Here is a 16,442-nt window from a genome sequence, read left to right as displayed (position 1 = left end):
CTCCCCTCCCCCACCTACTCACGGTTCTATAGCTAGAGCAACAGTACTAGAAAAAGTCTATTCTGTTTTTAATTTAAAGAATCCTACTTCCAATTTTGTAGAAAACTAAATTAAAAACCAAAACTAATGGAAACTATCCATTTGTATATCCTTACCTTGATCATAAATTTTTGGTCTATATTCTTCACCGAAGCATTCACACTCCAGGAACTCATTATTTAGGTCGAATTCTTCTGTCACTGTGTCATTTACTTTATACCACTTTCCTTTTCCACAACCCCTGGAACTCACAGATCAGACAAACACATTAAGGTTAAAAACAAACACCCTTGTCCCCAGCATTTATCTCTATGCAATGTCTACAAATAAAGCAGGTGACCACGATCTTAAACACCTAAGAAAAATGTGGCAATAATTATATCAATTTCTAAAATAACTTTTCAAATTGAAGGAGTAAAACCAGTTACATCAAGCTTTAAAAATTCAGAATGAAATGAGGTCAAAGAACAAAGCCAACGTGTCCTGCGCCATCAAGGTGAGTGTGGATGATAAGGGAGGCAGAGAGAGCAGGGGAGAGGCTGGTGGCCAGTGAGTGAGCACCACCTCCAGGGACCCTCCCAACCTGTCCTTCATAAAGGAATAGCAGGGGCCTGTGTGTGCTGCCCATTGTATATGATGACACTAAGTGCACAGTCTTCTGTGAAGGCACTTCTTTTTTTTGTGGGGACCCTCCACCTTCCTGGATCTATACTTCACACTTCTTCACCAATTCCCAAAGAGAAATTCTGCCAAGCCGTTCTAGAAACTGTAAGGCTCCATGTTCAGCATCCAGGGAAACTATGTTAATGGAAAAAGACCATATTAATCCACATATTAATGTGGATTAGTAACACAGCAGGACTCAATTAAGTTAGACAGAATTCAGACAACGTGATTTCCTAGTTTAAGCCCAGAGTAACTGCCTCTTCCATTTAATTACAAAATTGAAGAAAGGGCAATTCTGGGAAAGCCTAAGTAGCCCCTTGTTTGAGCATTTTCCTTCACAGTAATGACAAGGCTGCTCTCTAGAAATGAGTGCTCCTGTACAGAGATCTGCCTGTTCCATGAGCAGCAGTTGCTTCAGACAAGGGCTCCTCATAACACTGGGGCCACAGCCTTTCACATGGTGAATGAAACATGAAAACTGAAAAAATAATTGAGTAAGGAAATTGTTTTTAGAAATTTCAGAAGGAGAAAAGTTACCTTTATTTGTTCATCATATTTAGTGGAGCAGCTAATCTCCCAGTCAAATCCAAATCTCATTATGTCAATTACTAAGATACTAGATCAAAACTTAATACAGGTCCTTTCCACCGAAACAGAATTCACAGACACAAGCAAATACAAAAAAAAGATAAATCTAACTATGAATAAAATTCAGCTTGCTACAAAGTAGTTATCCAGTTTTCTTTTCTGTTTTTTTTTCCCTATAATTTAAAATTGACCCATCTGGTAGAAACTTGGGGTTAGTGACTGGAGTCTAGTGAATCAGCTGGGCTAAGCAACAGTCAAGGTGTGGGAATGAATAGTTGGGAAATCTGATGTCTAGTCCTGGCTCGCTACTCACCACAGTGTTTCCCAAAAAAAGAATAAAATATTTAGGAATTAATTTGACCAAGGAGGTGAAAGACTTGTATAATGAACACTATAAAGAAGACATGAGTAAATGGAGACATAACCCACATTCATGGATTGGAAGACAATATTGTTGCGATGTCAATACTATCCAAAGCAATCTACAGATTTACACAATTCCCATCAAAATCACAATGTTTTTTGCAGAAATAGAAATATCTATTCTAAAATTCATAAGGGATCTCAAGGAACCCCAAATAACCGCAACAATCTTGAAAAAAAAACAAAGCTGGAAGATTCACACTTCCTGATTTCAAAGCTTACTACAGAGTTATAATAATCAAAACAGTGTGATACTGGCATAAAGACAGACATATAGACGAATGAAATAGAACAGAAAGCCTAGAAATGTATGCTTACATGTATGGTCGATGACTTTCAACAAGAACGCCAAGACCATATAATAGGGAAAAAGTGATTTTTTCAACATATGGCATTGGGAAAACTAAATATCAACATGAAAAAGAATAAAACTGGATCTTTACCTAATGCCATATACAAAGTTAAAATCGATCAAAGACTTAAATATAAAACCCGTAAGTATGAAACTCTTAGAAGAAAAGATAAGGCAAAAACTTCACAACATTGCATTTGGCAATGATTTCTTGAATATGACACCAAAAACACAGGCAACAAAATTTTAAAAATAGACAAACTGGACTTCATGAAAATTACAAATTTTGTGCATCTAAATACATTATCAACAAAGTGAAAATGCAACCCACAGAATGCGAGAAAATATTTGCAAATAAAGTGATTAATATCCAGAATATATAAAGAACTTCTAAAACTCAACAACAAACAACAATTTAATTTAAAAATAAGCAAAGGACTTAAAGAAGCATTTCTTCAGAGAAGATAGAAAATGACCAATAAGCACGAGAAGATATTATCACTAGTCATTAGGGAAATGCGAATCAAAACTGCATTGAGATACCACTCTGCACCCATTAGGATGGCATCTATAAAATAAAACAAAAATAGAAAATAACAAGTGTTGGCAAGGATGTGGAGAAACTGGAACCCTTCTGCATGGTTAGTGGGAATGTAAAATGGTACAGCTACTGCAGAAAACAGTATGTTGTTTCCTGAACAAATTAAAAATAGAATTACCATGTGATTCAGCAATTGCACTTCTCAGTATATACTCAAAAGAACTGAAAGCAGGGTCTTCAAGAGATTATTTGTACACCTCATATATAGCTGTATTACTCCAAATATCTAAAATGTGGAATGGTGATGGCTGTGCAACATTATACATGTATTTATTGCCACTGAATGGTAAACTAAAAATGGCTAAGATAATACATTTTATGTTATATATCTTTTTACCACAATTAAAAAATTGTGGTGGAGGGGGAAAGGTCCTGGGTACACAGTCTTCACTCTTCTAACAGGAAAAAAACAAAAACAAAAAACAAAAACAAAACTCCTGTTTATTGAGTATTTTTCTCCTCTGATTACATTTTTTTAGCAGAAAATGAGAACATACACTTTTACTTTTCAAAATAACTAACACCATGTCACTCATTTCCATAAGCCCCTTACAATTTTTTTTTTTTTTTTTTTTGAGATGGAGACTTGCTCTGTCGCCCAGCTCGGAGTGCAGTGGCGCGATCTCGGCTCACTGCAAGCTCCGCCTCCCGGGTTCACGCCATTCTCCTGCCTCAGCCTCTCCGGGTAGCTGGGACTACAGGCGCCCGCCACCACGCCCAGCTAATTTTTTGTATTTTTTAGTAGAGACGGGGTTTCACCGTGGTCTCGATCTCCTGACCTCGTGATCCGCCTGCCTCCGCCTCCCAAAGCGCTGGGATTACAAGCGTGAGCCACCGCGCCTGGCCTGCCCCTTACAATTTTTAACCAGAATACAATTATCTTCTCTCCACCTAAGATGCCAAGTTGCTCTGCTCTTTTATAATTAATCGCTTAAAATTTACAGGAAATGCTTAAGCTTGCTTACTAAACTCTGAGAGCCAAGCTTCTATGCAATGTTTATATCTGGTAGCTAATTCCACTCCCATTAGCTTTTGGTGATGACCTAGCAAGACTTGCTTTAAATGGTGTTTTTTGTTTTGTTTTGTTTTGTTTTTTGGGAGGACAAAGCCTTGAAACAAAGATTAACAGTATATTCTCCACATCTAAGTTTAACACCTGAACAGACATGACCTCACACCTAACACTTTGCAGTAGTTGTGTTTAAATCTGAAAGCAATCTGTTGCTAAAAGGGTAATATTTCCCTCTTTAATGTGCTTTGATTTACTGTTCTACTGCATTTCAGACAAAACTCTTAGTAGATGATGTTTATTGGGGGAGAGTAAGATAAGCACAGGTTTACCTTGCTTGCTGCCTACTCTATTAGGAATATCATTAGTTCCCATTAAGTTTGATTCTCTCAGCTACAGCCTAGGACTGAATTTAGCACTCTGGGAAATTAGATTTACTCTCACAAGCAACTAAGGCACTACTTAGTCAATTACTAATCCAAAGCAATAATGTTAGCTCATAATACTTTCCAAAATTCATCAGAACAATGAAGTTCTACCCAAGTTGAAATCTGCAGAGATACACCTCTCATTTATCACCACAGGTGTCTCCTTACTCCCATCCTCATCCTGCAATGGCTTGTATTCTAAACTGAGAGAGAAACAACCTCAAAATCTAACATCTACTAAACTCTGAGCACTTAATCATAACCCGACACACAGAAAGCTCAGAAAACAAAATGTCAGGCCAGGTGCGGTGTTTCATTCCTGTAATCCTAGCACTTTGGGAGGCCAAGGTAGGCGGATCACTAGCTTGGTACTGAAAGAGTCGGACCCGATCGGGCTCAAACCAAAGACACGCTGGTCGCAGTCAAGAGATTTTACTGGAGGCACCAAGGCGACACCACACGGAGGAGGAGAAGGAAGGAAGAAGGGGTGAGCTGCTTAGGTGCTGGGTTTTTATACTCAGTGGGGCTACGCGGGCATCGGTGATTGGCTTGGGGTGGGGTCTGAGTAAAAGGCAGGAGGTGTTCTTCCCTGATTGGCCTTCTCTTGGTGGGCTCGTGGGGTGGAGAACCGGGAACTGGGGGTGAAGAACCCGGAACTGGCACCATCTTACTGTGCCCATGTTACCTAACAGGTACAAGAGCAACCTAGCCAACATGAAGCCTTGCCTCTACTAAAAATACAAAAATCAGCCAGGCCTGGTGACATGCACCTGTAATCCCAGCTACTCAGGAGGCTGAAGCAGGAGAATCACTGGAACCTAGGAGGTGGAGTTTGCAGTGAACTGAAATTATGCCACTGAACTCCAGCCTGGGCAACAGAGACTCCTTCTCAAAAGAAAAGAAAACTGAAGAAGAGGGGAGGAAAGGAGAGGGCAGGGAGGGGGAAGGAGGAGGGAAACAGAGGAGAGGAGGGAAGGGGAGGGAAAGGGAGGGAAGGGGAGGGAAGGGGAGGGGAGGGGAGGAAAGGGGAGGGGGGGAGGAGAGTAAAGGAGAAGATAAAAAAGAAAGTGTCAAATGAATTAGTACAAGTTACTGTCCCAGGCACAGCAAAGGAGGAGGCTGGAGGCAAAGGCAGGGATGTTGGAGACAAAAAGCATTAAACTGGGTCTCTGCTCTCAAGGAGCTTGCAATCTGATTCAGATAATGAATCATACACATAAAAATTAATTAATTTGTGTCATATTTTCTCTATAATCCTCCTCTAGTCCCACGGAAGGAGAAGAGCCTCACATATTTAGAAAGCAGAAAGAAAATCACTGAGCCTGTACAACATAGTGCAGAAGCTGAGGGTAGGAGGCAGGGAGCCAATGAAGGGCCACAGATGGCAAGAAGCCTATTCATTCTAACAGTCAGAATCCCCTGATAGGTTTTAGGAGGCAAATGAAAGCTTGAAAAGTCACTGTAGTTGCCAGTGGAAGAATGACAGGAATGGGTGAAAGAGGAAGCAGAGACCCTTGAGGAAGCTATTGCCTTACACCAGATAAAAAAAAGCAAAAGGCAATGTGCTCTACAATAATAAAAACAGAGAAAGCCAATGCAAAGGTGATCTATGTTGGAGATGAAGCTCTGACTGCATTTTCAGATAAATCCGATGGTCAAGTAAGGTAAATATATCAAGTTAAGGGTGTTCTGTAAATGTTTAGATGGTAACTTGTCACCTCTCTACTTGAACCCCAAATGGCACTTCAGAAAAATGGCACCCATGAACTTCATTTGGACAAATCAATTTTGAGATGCTTATTCACTCAAGTGGTGTTTCCAAGTAAGTGGCTGGATGTATGAGTCAAAATTCAGTTTAGTGGTCAGGACTGGAATTAGTAGCATCCAGGAGATTTTCACAGCAATGGAACCATTTAAAGAATAAATGAAGATAGAGATGAAGTAAGATCTCAGATCAAAGGCCTGGGACACCCCCACCTTTATGATGCAGGCAGTTTAGGAGAAGCCTACAAAGAGGACTGAGGAGAAGAGGGGCAGAGAAGTAGCAGGAAACCCTACTGGAAGCCAAGACTGAGAAGACTTTCAGGGAAGGAACTATGTCAGATGCTGCTAAGCTGCCACGGAAGAGGAAGAATAAAATGTCAGCTGTGGAAAGATTGAGGTTGTGGATAAATTTGACAAGACTGGTTTCTATGCAGTGACAGAAAGAGAAGCTACATGGCAATGTTTGTAATAAAATAGAAAAACACCAGACATCACCCATGTGGCTATGCCACAGACGAGAAAAATTCTCAGGCCTTTTGCCTGAGCACAAACTTTGACTTGCTTTGACCATGAATACACAGCCTTTGCCACCTCTCCAGTATCAGTGGAATGTACACTCTGAAAAGCCAAAAGCAGGGCATGAAACTGCATCATTCAACAAGCCTCTTAGGCATAGGATGCCTACCAGTTCCTCCAATATGCATTATCCATATTCGATGGTAGCAATTATTAATCTAGAGCCCATGGACTGAAGGGTTTATGAGGGACCATATGAAAAATTATGTGCAAGTGCATTTTTCTACTGCAGTAGTCCAAAGCTTTTATCAAATTTTCAAGAGTTCGACTCTCTCTCAAAAAATAAAATATTAAGAACTTTGCCCTACACCAAAGAAATTATACAGCTCAGCAAAGTGAGAGAGACTTTCTCTGAGATTAAGCTCCTATCAGACCATCATTTATCATCATCCAGGGCTCTAAGCAACATTTGCTCCACAGTCAAAGAAACTCCAAATAGCCCAGAAGTCTAATAAATTACTGACCCATCTTCATCTAGCACTCTGCTAAGCTTTTAAAGGCTCTGAATCCAGAGAAATGCCACTTTTGGGCATGGAGCTTCAGAGGCCGATAAATGCTAAGTGATTCATCATATCGTATGAAGACAGTGCACAGACTGAGTGGGAAGCCACGCTGTGCTTTGCCTAAAGAATTGTAGCTCAAGCACAGAGCACTCTTTGACAAGGGTCCTCCTAATTCAATTTCAAAAATCAGTTCCCATCAGGAACTCCTGCTGTGGGTAAGATATGGTGGCTTTTTTTTTTTTTTGAGACGGAGTCTCGCTCTGTCGCCCAGGCTGGAGTGCAGTGGCGCAATCTCTGCTCACTTCAAGCTCTGCCTCCCGGGTTCATGCCATTCTCCTGCCTCAGCCTCCCGAGTAGCTGGGACTACAGGCACCCGCCACCATGTCTGGCTAATTTTTTGTATTTTTAGTAGAGACAGGGTTTCACTGTGGTAGCCACAATGGTCTCGATCTCCTGACCTCGTGATCCACCCGCCTCGGCCTCCCAAAGTGCTGGGATTACAGGCGTGAGCCACCGCACCCGGCCTGGTGGCTGTCTTATAAGCAGTACTCGGCATTCTGACTGGATCAATACTATCTCACTCCACTTTGAATACTTGGGCAAAGGCTACTAGAAATGTTCAGCAATGATGGTGAATTTGCTTCTTCTAAGAATGTGAACGGATTTTAGACATTTGTGCTCTTTAAAGTGCCAGAGGTAAAGCATAAATTGGCTCTCTATACATGCAGAGCAACAGTGCACTCCTTGCAAGGCACTGTCAATGGTCGGATGTGAAATTTCAACCTCACCTGAAATTCAGGTTTAACTCCTCAGCTGCTGCTACCGCATTTGGTCATTACAGAGTCAGAGCTCACATCCAATCACAAACATGACATTAAATACTAGTGGAAACATAGTGGCCATACTCCGAAGTATCCTTCCTTAGAAGTACTCTCAGTCTTCAATCCAAACACACAAATATACAGCCTCTGAAACTCCATGCCCAGAAGTGACATTTCCCTGAGCGTGGCCCTACTGCCCAAAGTAATTTATAGATTTAATGCTATTTCCATTAAACTGCTCTTCACAGAATTCGAAAACAAAAAAAAAACCTCTAAAATTCCTGTGGAACCAAAAAAGATCCCGTACAGCCAAGACAATCCTAAGCAAAAAGAACAAAGCTGGAGGTATCATGTTATTCAACTTGAAACTACACTACAAGGCTACAGTAACCAAAAGAGCATGGTACTGAGGGAAAAGAAACACACTGTTAAAAACATTTCACTGCTTCACAGAAACCTTGACGGATATACATATGAGCACCTTATGTACAATGCTTTTTTAGAATACTCTGTGTGTGTGAACATGGCTACAGTTCTGCAGATAATCAGCTTTAATACTTTCTTGCTTGTGTAACTATGAACAAATCACCTCTTTAAACCTGACTGATTATGAAAAACTGGCCTAACAATACCAGGATCTCTACAACAAATGAGTACAACATATATATGGAATACTCTCAAAATTACTGCCATATTATAAGCCACTATCACATTATTATTATGAAATTCTGAGATAGAGCATACATATATTTTGGAGACAGGGTGTTGCTCTGTCACCCAAGCTGGAGTGCAGTGGCACGATCCCTACTCACTTCAGACCCGAATTTCTGGGCTCAAACAATCCTCCTGCCTCAGCCTCCAGAGTAGCTTGGACTACAGGTACCTGCAACCATGCCTGGCTAATTTTTAAATTTTTTGTAGAGATGAGGTCTCAGTGTGTTGCCCAGGCTGGAAAATATTTCTAAAATACTAAATATGTTAGCAATTTTATGCAATGTAATTTGAGATTAACTTTGGAGTTCAATAATCACATTAGGTCAAATCTATCTCTAATACAGGCATCTTATTACAACAGAAGATTTATTAAAATGTGTGACTATGAGAATAAAATATGTAGGAATCCAGCTTACGAGGGATATGAAGGACCTCTTCAAGGAGAACTACAAACCACTGTTCAATGAAATAAAAGAGGACACAAACAAATGGAAGAACATTCCATGCTCATAGGTAGGTAGAATCAATATTGTGAAAATGGCCATACTGCCCAAGGTAATTTATAGATTCAATGCCATCCCCATCAAGCTACCAATGACTTTCTTCACAGAATTGGAAAAAACTACTTTAAAGTTCATATGGAACCAAAAAAGATCCCACATTGCCAAGTCAATACTAAGCCAAAAGAACAAAGTAGGAGGCATCACGCTACCTGACTTCAAACTATACTACAAGGCTACAGCAACCAAACCAGTGTGGTACTGGTACCAAAACAGAGATATAGACCAATAGAACAGAACAGAGCCCTGAGAAATAATGCCGCATATCTACAACTATCTGATCTTTGACAAACCTGACAAAAACAAGCAATGGGGAAAGGATTCCTATTTAATAAATGATGCTGGGAGAACTGGCTAGCCATATGTAGAAAGCTGAAACTGGATCCCTTCCTTACACCTTATACAAAAATTAATTCAAGATGGATTAAAGACTTAAATGTTAGAGCTAAAACCATAAAAACCCTAGAAGAAAACCTAGGCAATACCATTCAGGACATAGGCATGGACAAGTACTTCATGTCTAAAACACCAAAAGCAATGGCAACAAAAGCCAAAATTGACAAATGGGATCTAATTAAACTAAAGAGCTTCTGCACAGCAAAAGAAACTACCATCAGAGTGAACAGGAAACCTACAGAATGGGAGAAAATTTTTGCAACCTACTCATCTGACAAAGGGCTAATATCCAGAATCTACAATGAACTCAAACAAATTTACAAGAAAAAAACAAACAACCCCATCAAAAAGTGGGCAAAGGATATGAGCAGACGCCTCTCAAAAGAAGACATTTATGCAGCCAAAAAACACGTGAAAAAATGCTCATCATCACTGGCCATCAGAGAAATGCAAATCAAAACCACAATGAGATACCATCTCACACCAGTTAGAATGGCAATCATTAAAAAGTCAGGAAACAACAGGTGCTGGAGAGGATGTGGAGAAATAGGAACACTTTTACACTGTTGGTGGGACTGTAAACTAGTTCAACCATTGTGGAAGTCAGTGTGGCGATTCCTCAGGGATCTAGAACTAGAAATACCATTTGACCCAGCCATCCCATTACTGGGTATATACCCAAAGGATTATAAAACATGCTGCTATAAAGACACATGCACACGTATGTTTATTGTGGCACTATTCACAATAGCAAAGACTTGGAACCAACCTCAATGTCCAACAATGATAGACTGGATTAAGAAAATGTGGCACATATACACCATGGAATACTATGCAGCCATAAAAAAGGATGAGTTCATGTCCTTTGTAGGGACATGGATGAAGCTGGAAACCATCATTCTGAGCAAACTACCGCAAGAACAAAAAACCAAACATCACATGTTCTCACTCACAGGTGGGAATTGAACAATGAGAACACACGGACACAGGAAGGGGAACATCACACTCCAGGGACTGTTGTGGGGTGGGGGGTGGGGGGAGGGACAGCATTAGGAGATATACCTAATGCTAAATGACGAGTTAATGGGTGCAGCACACCAACATGGCACATGGATACATATGTAACAGACCTGCACGTTGTGCACATGGACCCTAAAACTTAAAGTATAATAATAAAATTTAAAATAAAATAAAATAAAAAAATAAAAAAAAAGTGTGACTATGAACAACATCTATATAGATTTCAGAAGCTACTAAATTGCCTCTAGTTATGGCTAGTTTTAGCCAATTCTGAAAGCAATTAAAAAGCATAAAACGATTTTCAGGCAAGACATATATTATCTATCATACCAAACAGGACAGATGAAGGAAATTTCTCCAGGGAGCCAGGGTTGCACAGGCAGCTGCTGGGAGACAGAATTCACATATGAAGTCACATCAGCATCCCCAGCCCCCACACACTGACCTGAACATACCATATCCACTGGTGGAAGGTACTGGGAAACAGAGGAATAGAAACAGTAGAGGAAGAGAATTAAGATCTCCACCAAAGGTGAAATAGGAAATTAAAAGAAATTAAAAAGTCTATAAATCAAAAATTCAGCAGAAACTCAGTTACATGTTGAAACCAACCCCCTGAGAGACAGAGCTAAAGTCTTTTAAAAATTAACTGCCTGTTTTTTTGTAGTTAGTGAACCTTATCTCTCCTCCCTTCCCAGGCATTCCGTGAGGACCCTGTTTCCCTTGCTATGCAGCTACAAGGTCACAAGACAGATAAGCCTAAGTGGTGAAACATGTTTTCCTTGGAAAATACGAAGTGATGTGATGCATGCCTCAATTGATTAACTGCCTTTGTTTCTCGCTTCTGCAGCACGCTTCCCCCTGCACGTATCTCCCACCACAAAACACTTAAAAGGTAGCTTGGCTCTTTGTTTGGGGCTCAGCCTTTTGGATGTTAATCTGACTGAGCCAGTGCACCTAAATAATAAATATCCTCCTGAACCCCATTGGTCTCTCTGATTCCTTAAAATTCCCACGACACAGGCATATTGTCACTATAGCTCTATGGGATGCTTTTCTATAGACCTAAAAAACTAAACCAAAGGAAAAACCAAGTGGAAAGCATATCCACAGCAAATGAAAGGAGGTAGTTCTCGTCCTAACATTTAATATAAGCCAATTAGTTTATGGGTAAATATCACTTTAAGTAAATTGTACACATGAAAATACACTTGGATTCCCAGTATTTTAGGAGTAAGATATTTATTTTTACCAAATCCATCATGAGTTATTTCAGTAACAAGCTCTCCCAGTGTATCAGTTTGATTATAGTAAAATGTAGTGTGAAGTAGTTTTCTAGATAGAGAAACGGTGCCTCCAGACCATTTCTTGCTTGTTAGTGTACGGAAAGGGTGGCCGTCCCACCATGCTACGCCACCCATTCCTGCTGGGTGCACCAGGATAAAGACATAAAATACAGCCTCTTGCATAGGGTTTTCAAGATCTGATGCCTACAGTGGGATCATCTGTAGTCCAACTGAGAGATGCTGAAGTTCTCTTGAAAAGGTCATGTGTATTTGTTCCTCCACAAACACCCTAACCAACAGTTTGCAGAGCTTCTGGGTTACTGAACACAAGGAGGTGCTGGGAGGGTGGTGTGCCCAACAGAGGGCATGGAAGCTCTGTGCCCCTCCCCACATACCTTGCCCTGTGCATCTTTATTTTCTTTTTTTCAAGACAGGATCTGGCTCTGTTGTGCAGGCTAGAGTGCAATGGCACAATCTCAGCTCACGCAACCTAAGCGTCCCCAGCTCAAGGCATCCTCTCACCTCAGCCTCCCTAGTAGCTGGAACTACAGGTGCACACCACTGCTCCCATTAATTTTTTTAAAAAATTTTTGTACAGACAGGGTTTCACCATGTTGCCTAGGCTGGTCTCAAACTCCTCAGGGAAGGGATCCTCCCGCCTCGGCCTCCCAAAGTGGTGGGATTACAGGCATGAGCGACTGCATCCAGCATATACATCTCTTTCATTGGCTGTTTCTGAGATACATCCTTTACCACGAACCAGTAATAGGAAATGAACTGGCCAGATGCAGGAACTCACATCTGTAATCCTGGCACTTTGGGAGGCTGAGGTGGGAGGATCCCTTGAGCCCAGGAATCTGAGGCCAACTTGGGCAACATAACAAGACCCCATCTCCACAAAAAAAAAAATAAATTAGCCAGATATGTTGGTGCAAGCATATAGTCTCAGCTACCAGGGAGGCTGAGGTGGGAGGACCACTTGAACCCAGGCAGCCGAGGCTGCAGTGAGCTATGATTGCACCACTGCACACCAACCTTGGCAACAAAATGAGACTCTGTCCCTCAGAAAAAAAGAAAATAAACTGTCTTTCTGAGTTCCATAAGCTGTTCTAGCAAATGATGAAACCCATGAAGGGAGTCATGGGAACCCCTGATTTGTCAAAAGTACAACCGGTTGGTCAAAAGTACAGGTGAAAACCTAGGACTTGCCTTTGGCATCTGAAGTGAGGGTAGCCTCGTGGGACTGAGCCCCTAACCTGTGCGGTCTGCACTAACTCCAGGTAGCATCAGAATAAAATTGGGGGATACCCAGTTAATATCCAGAGCATTGGAGAATTTGGTGTAGAAACTCCACATGCACATTCAGTTGGAAGTGTGCAAGCAGAGAGATATACAGGCTTTTCTTCTACCTGTCTACCTGCTTAACTGCATAGGAGAAACAATACATGGTGCTCATGAACACTTTAAAGTGAGACCAGACCCAACATCTGACTCAGTCTTAATATCCATGTGAGCTTGGGCAAATCACTCTTTATTCCCAAGTCTTCATCACTTCATTCATAAATGGAGATAACTGTGATACCTACCTGTGTTTTTGTGAGGATTAGTGAAATATTACACTTGTTATTCTGATTATCATAACTGTTTCAAACTATTGATGGATGATAACATCAAAAGATTAGAAACTGTAATGAGGTCTAGGGAGAAATTCCGTACAAGCAAATTAGTATCTCTGCAAAGCGTTCCTGCCACAGTTAATTCACCATTCCCTGAACAAAATGTGCCATCTTGATTGTCCAGGTCTTTCCAGTGCTGGTTTCCTTGCCTGGGCAGCTCACTCCATCCCAGCCCATTCCCCACCCTTTACCACCACCTTCCCTCCCCAGTCTCAAATTACAACTCTTCCTCATCTTTCAGGACTCAGCTTCAATGTCACCTTATCTGGAAGCTTCTCTCACCCTCCAGAAGAGCTTCCCATTGCACTTGACGCATGCACCATTATTTGATCATTTTTGAGTTATTGTCCAAGTCTTTTAATACCTGAATAACACGTTGCCCAGTCAGTCTCTCTTCCTGGACTCTGAAGTATTTCATGGTAGATCCAGCTGGAAGGGACAAAAAGACATTTTAAAAAAAGAAAAAAAAGAGGAATGACACAGACAGACATCAGTACTTAAAAGTTTTTACTGGTATGTAAAAATGAAACAAAATTCAAACGCTGCAGGGGAACACTTAAAAGGGAAAGAGCTACTTAGAATGTGATAAAGGGTTAATTTTTATTTTATTTTATTTTTTGACACAGAGTCTCATTTTGTCTCCTAGGCTGGAGTGCAGCGGTGCAATCAGGGCTCACTGCAGCCTCGATCTCCTGGGCTCAAGTAATCTCACCTAATTTTTATTTGGTTTAAGAAACTCAGCCTTGGTTGAGTGAGGTGGCTCATCCCTGTCATTTCAGCACTTTGGGAGGCTGAGAAGTGTTGTATTTCTCTTCACACGGGGCACCAATTGAGGTAAGGCTCCTCAGAAGAGGGCCTTAGCTGTGGGGGTCTGCCCACAGACCCTGACCCAAACCACAGATGAATAAAATGTACACTAACACACAGATACTCTCTTTTGCCAGTCCAGCTGAGTGTGACCACCTGCACACCAAGAGAGGTTTGTCACTGTGGCTGGCCTTGAGCAGCTTGCACTCCAGTCATTTATTTAGTATACAATTAACAACAGAAGCTCTGAGTCAACACACTTGTGGATAATTAACATGGTGAAGAGAGTAGTTTTAAGAATGATTAAAGCTCAGGTAGAGCGGTTTAAAGTAAATACCATTAGGGGGCAATATCCTTGGTCGACCTCCCACTGAGAGGGCTATTTGGCTCAAAGGTTAGTTAAGGGAAGTAGGGTAAACAGACTTAACTGGGGAAGCCTCTGTTGTCCCTAGTATTTACCCTATGACCTAATGCTCTAAGGTAAGAACTGGCTGCCTTCGGCCGGGCGCAGTGGCTCACACTTGTAATCCCAGCACTTCGGGAGGCCAAGGCGGGCGGATCACGAGGTCAGGAGATCGAGACCACGGTGAAACCCCGTCTCTACTAAAAAATACAAAAAAAAATTAGCCGGGCGTGGTGGCAGGCGCCTGTAGTCCCAGCTACTCGGAGAGGCTGAGGCAGGAGAATGGCGTGAACCCGGGAGGCGGAGCTTGCAGTGAGCCGAGACTGCGCCACTGCACTCCAGCCTGGGCGACAGAGCGAGACTCCGTCTCAAAAAAAAAAGAACTGGCTGCCTTCAGCCTGTTCAATTATTACAAGCTAGGTTGTAACCCTTCGGCCTTCCAAAAGTTTTGTGACTATTTCCCATAACTCTCCCTAATATTTCCCTTTAATACTTCTGCCACCATCCTGAGTGAATCCCAACACAGAAGGGTGGATTGCTCGAAGCCAGCAATTTCAGATCAGCCTAGGCAACATTAACACCATGTCTCTACCAAAAAAAAAAACAGAGTGAATTTGTGGAAGACAATTTTTCCACAGACTGGGGGCGGAGGGAATGGCTTCAGGATGATTCAAGTGCATTACCTAGATCATACACTATTTCTATTATTATTACATTGTAATACATAATGATATAATTATAGAACTCATCACAACGTATCATCAGTGGGATCCCTGAGCTTGTTCTCCTGCAACTAGAATGTCCCATCTGGGGGTGATGGGAGACAGTGACAGATCATCAGGCATTGGAGTCTCATCAAGAGTGTGCAACCTAGATTCCTTGCACGTGCAGATCACTACAGGGTCCGCACTCCTATGAGAATCTGATGCCTCTGATCTGACAGGACATGGAGCTCAGGTGGTCATATGAGCGATGGGGAGGGGCTGTAAATACAGATGAAGTTTCCCCTCACTCACCTGCTGCTCACCTCCAGCTCTGTGGCCCTGTGGTTGGAGACCCCTGCTTAAGTTCATTTGAAAGGATCGATCCCAAGCCATTCTTTGGAGTCATCTTTACTGCCACAGTGGTGAAGTGTAGCACCCCTTAGCTCCCAGGGAATATGCCTCAGCTAGCATTTCATCACAATCAACATGTGGTAGCTTGAGTCACTGTGAGGTCACTTCCTGGAAATCACCAACATTCCATGTCCCACTGGCAAGGAGCTGGGCACTGCTCCTTGGATAACCAAACCTACACCCAAATCCAATCAGGAGACACAAACCCCTCAAATGTTTAAACTGGAATGGGTGCAGTGGCTCATACCTGTAATTCTAGCACTTTGGGAGGCCAAGGTGGGTGGATCCCTTTGAGCTCAGGAGTTTGAGACCAGCCTGGAGAACATGACAAACCCCCCCGCCCCCCGCCATCTCTACAAAAAACACAAAAATTAGCCGGGCATGGTGGGACATATCTGTAATCCCAGCTACTTGGGAGGCTGACCCAGGAGAATTGCTTGAACCTAGGAAGTAGAGGTTGCAGTGAGCTGAGATTGTGCCTCTGCACTCCAGCTTGGGTAACAGAGTGAGACACAGTCTCAAAAAAATTAATTCATTAAAAATATATATCTACGTAAAATTTAACATAAAGAAGTATTAATTGTAACAGGGGATCAGCACGATGAGGGACACAGGAGCACAAATAAAGAAAACTCTAGAGAATATAAAACTAGCAGAGGCCAGGCATGGTGACCCAGGCCTATAATCCCAGCAAT

This window comes from Nomascus leucogenys, chromosome 5, assembly GCF_006542625.1.
Source record: "Nomascus leucogenys isolate Asia chromosome 5, Asia_NLE_v1, whole genome shotgun sequence".
Lineage (NCBI taxonomy): Eukaryota > Metazoa > Chordata > Mammalia > Primates > Hylobatidae > Nomascus > Nomascus leucogenys.
The sequence above is the reverse complement of the archived record's forward strand: the minus strand, read 5'-3'. Positions refer to the sequence as shown.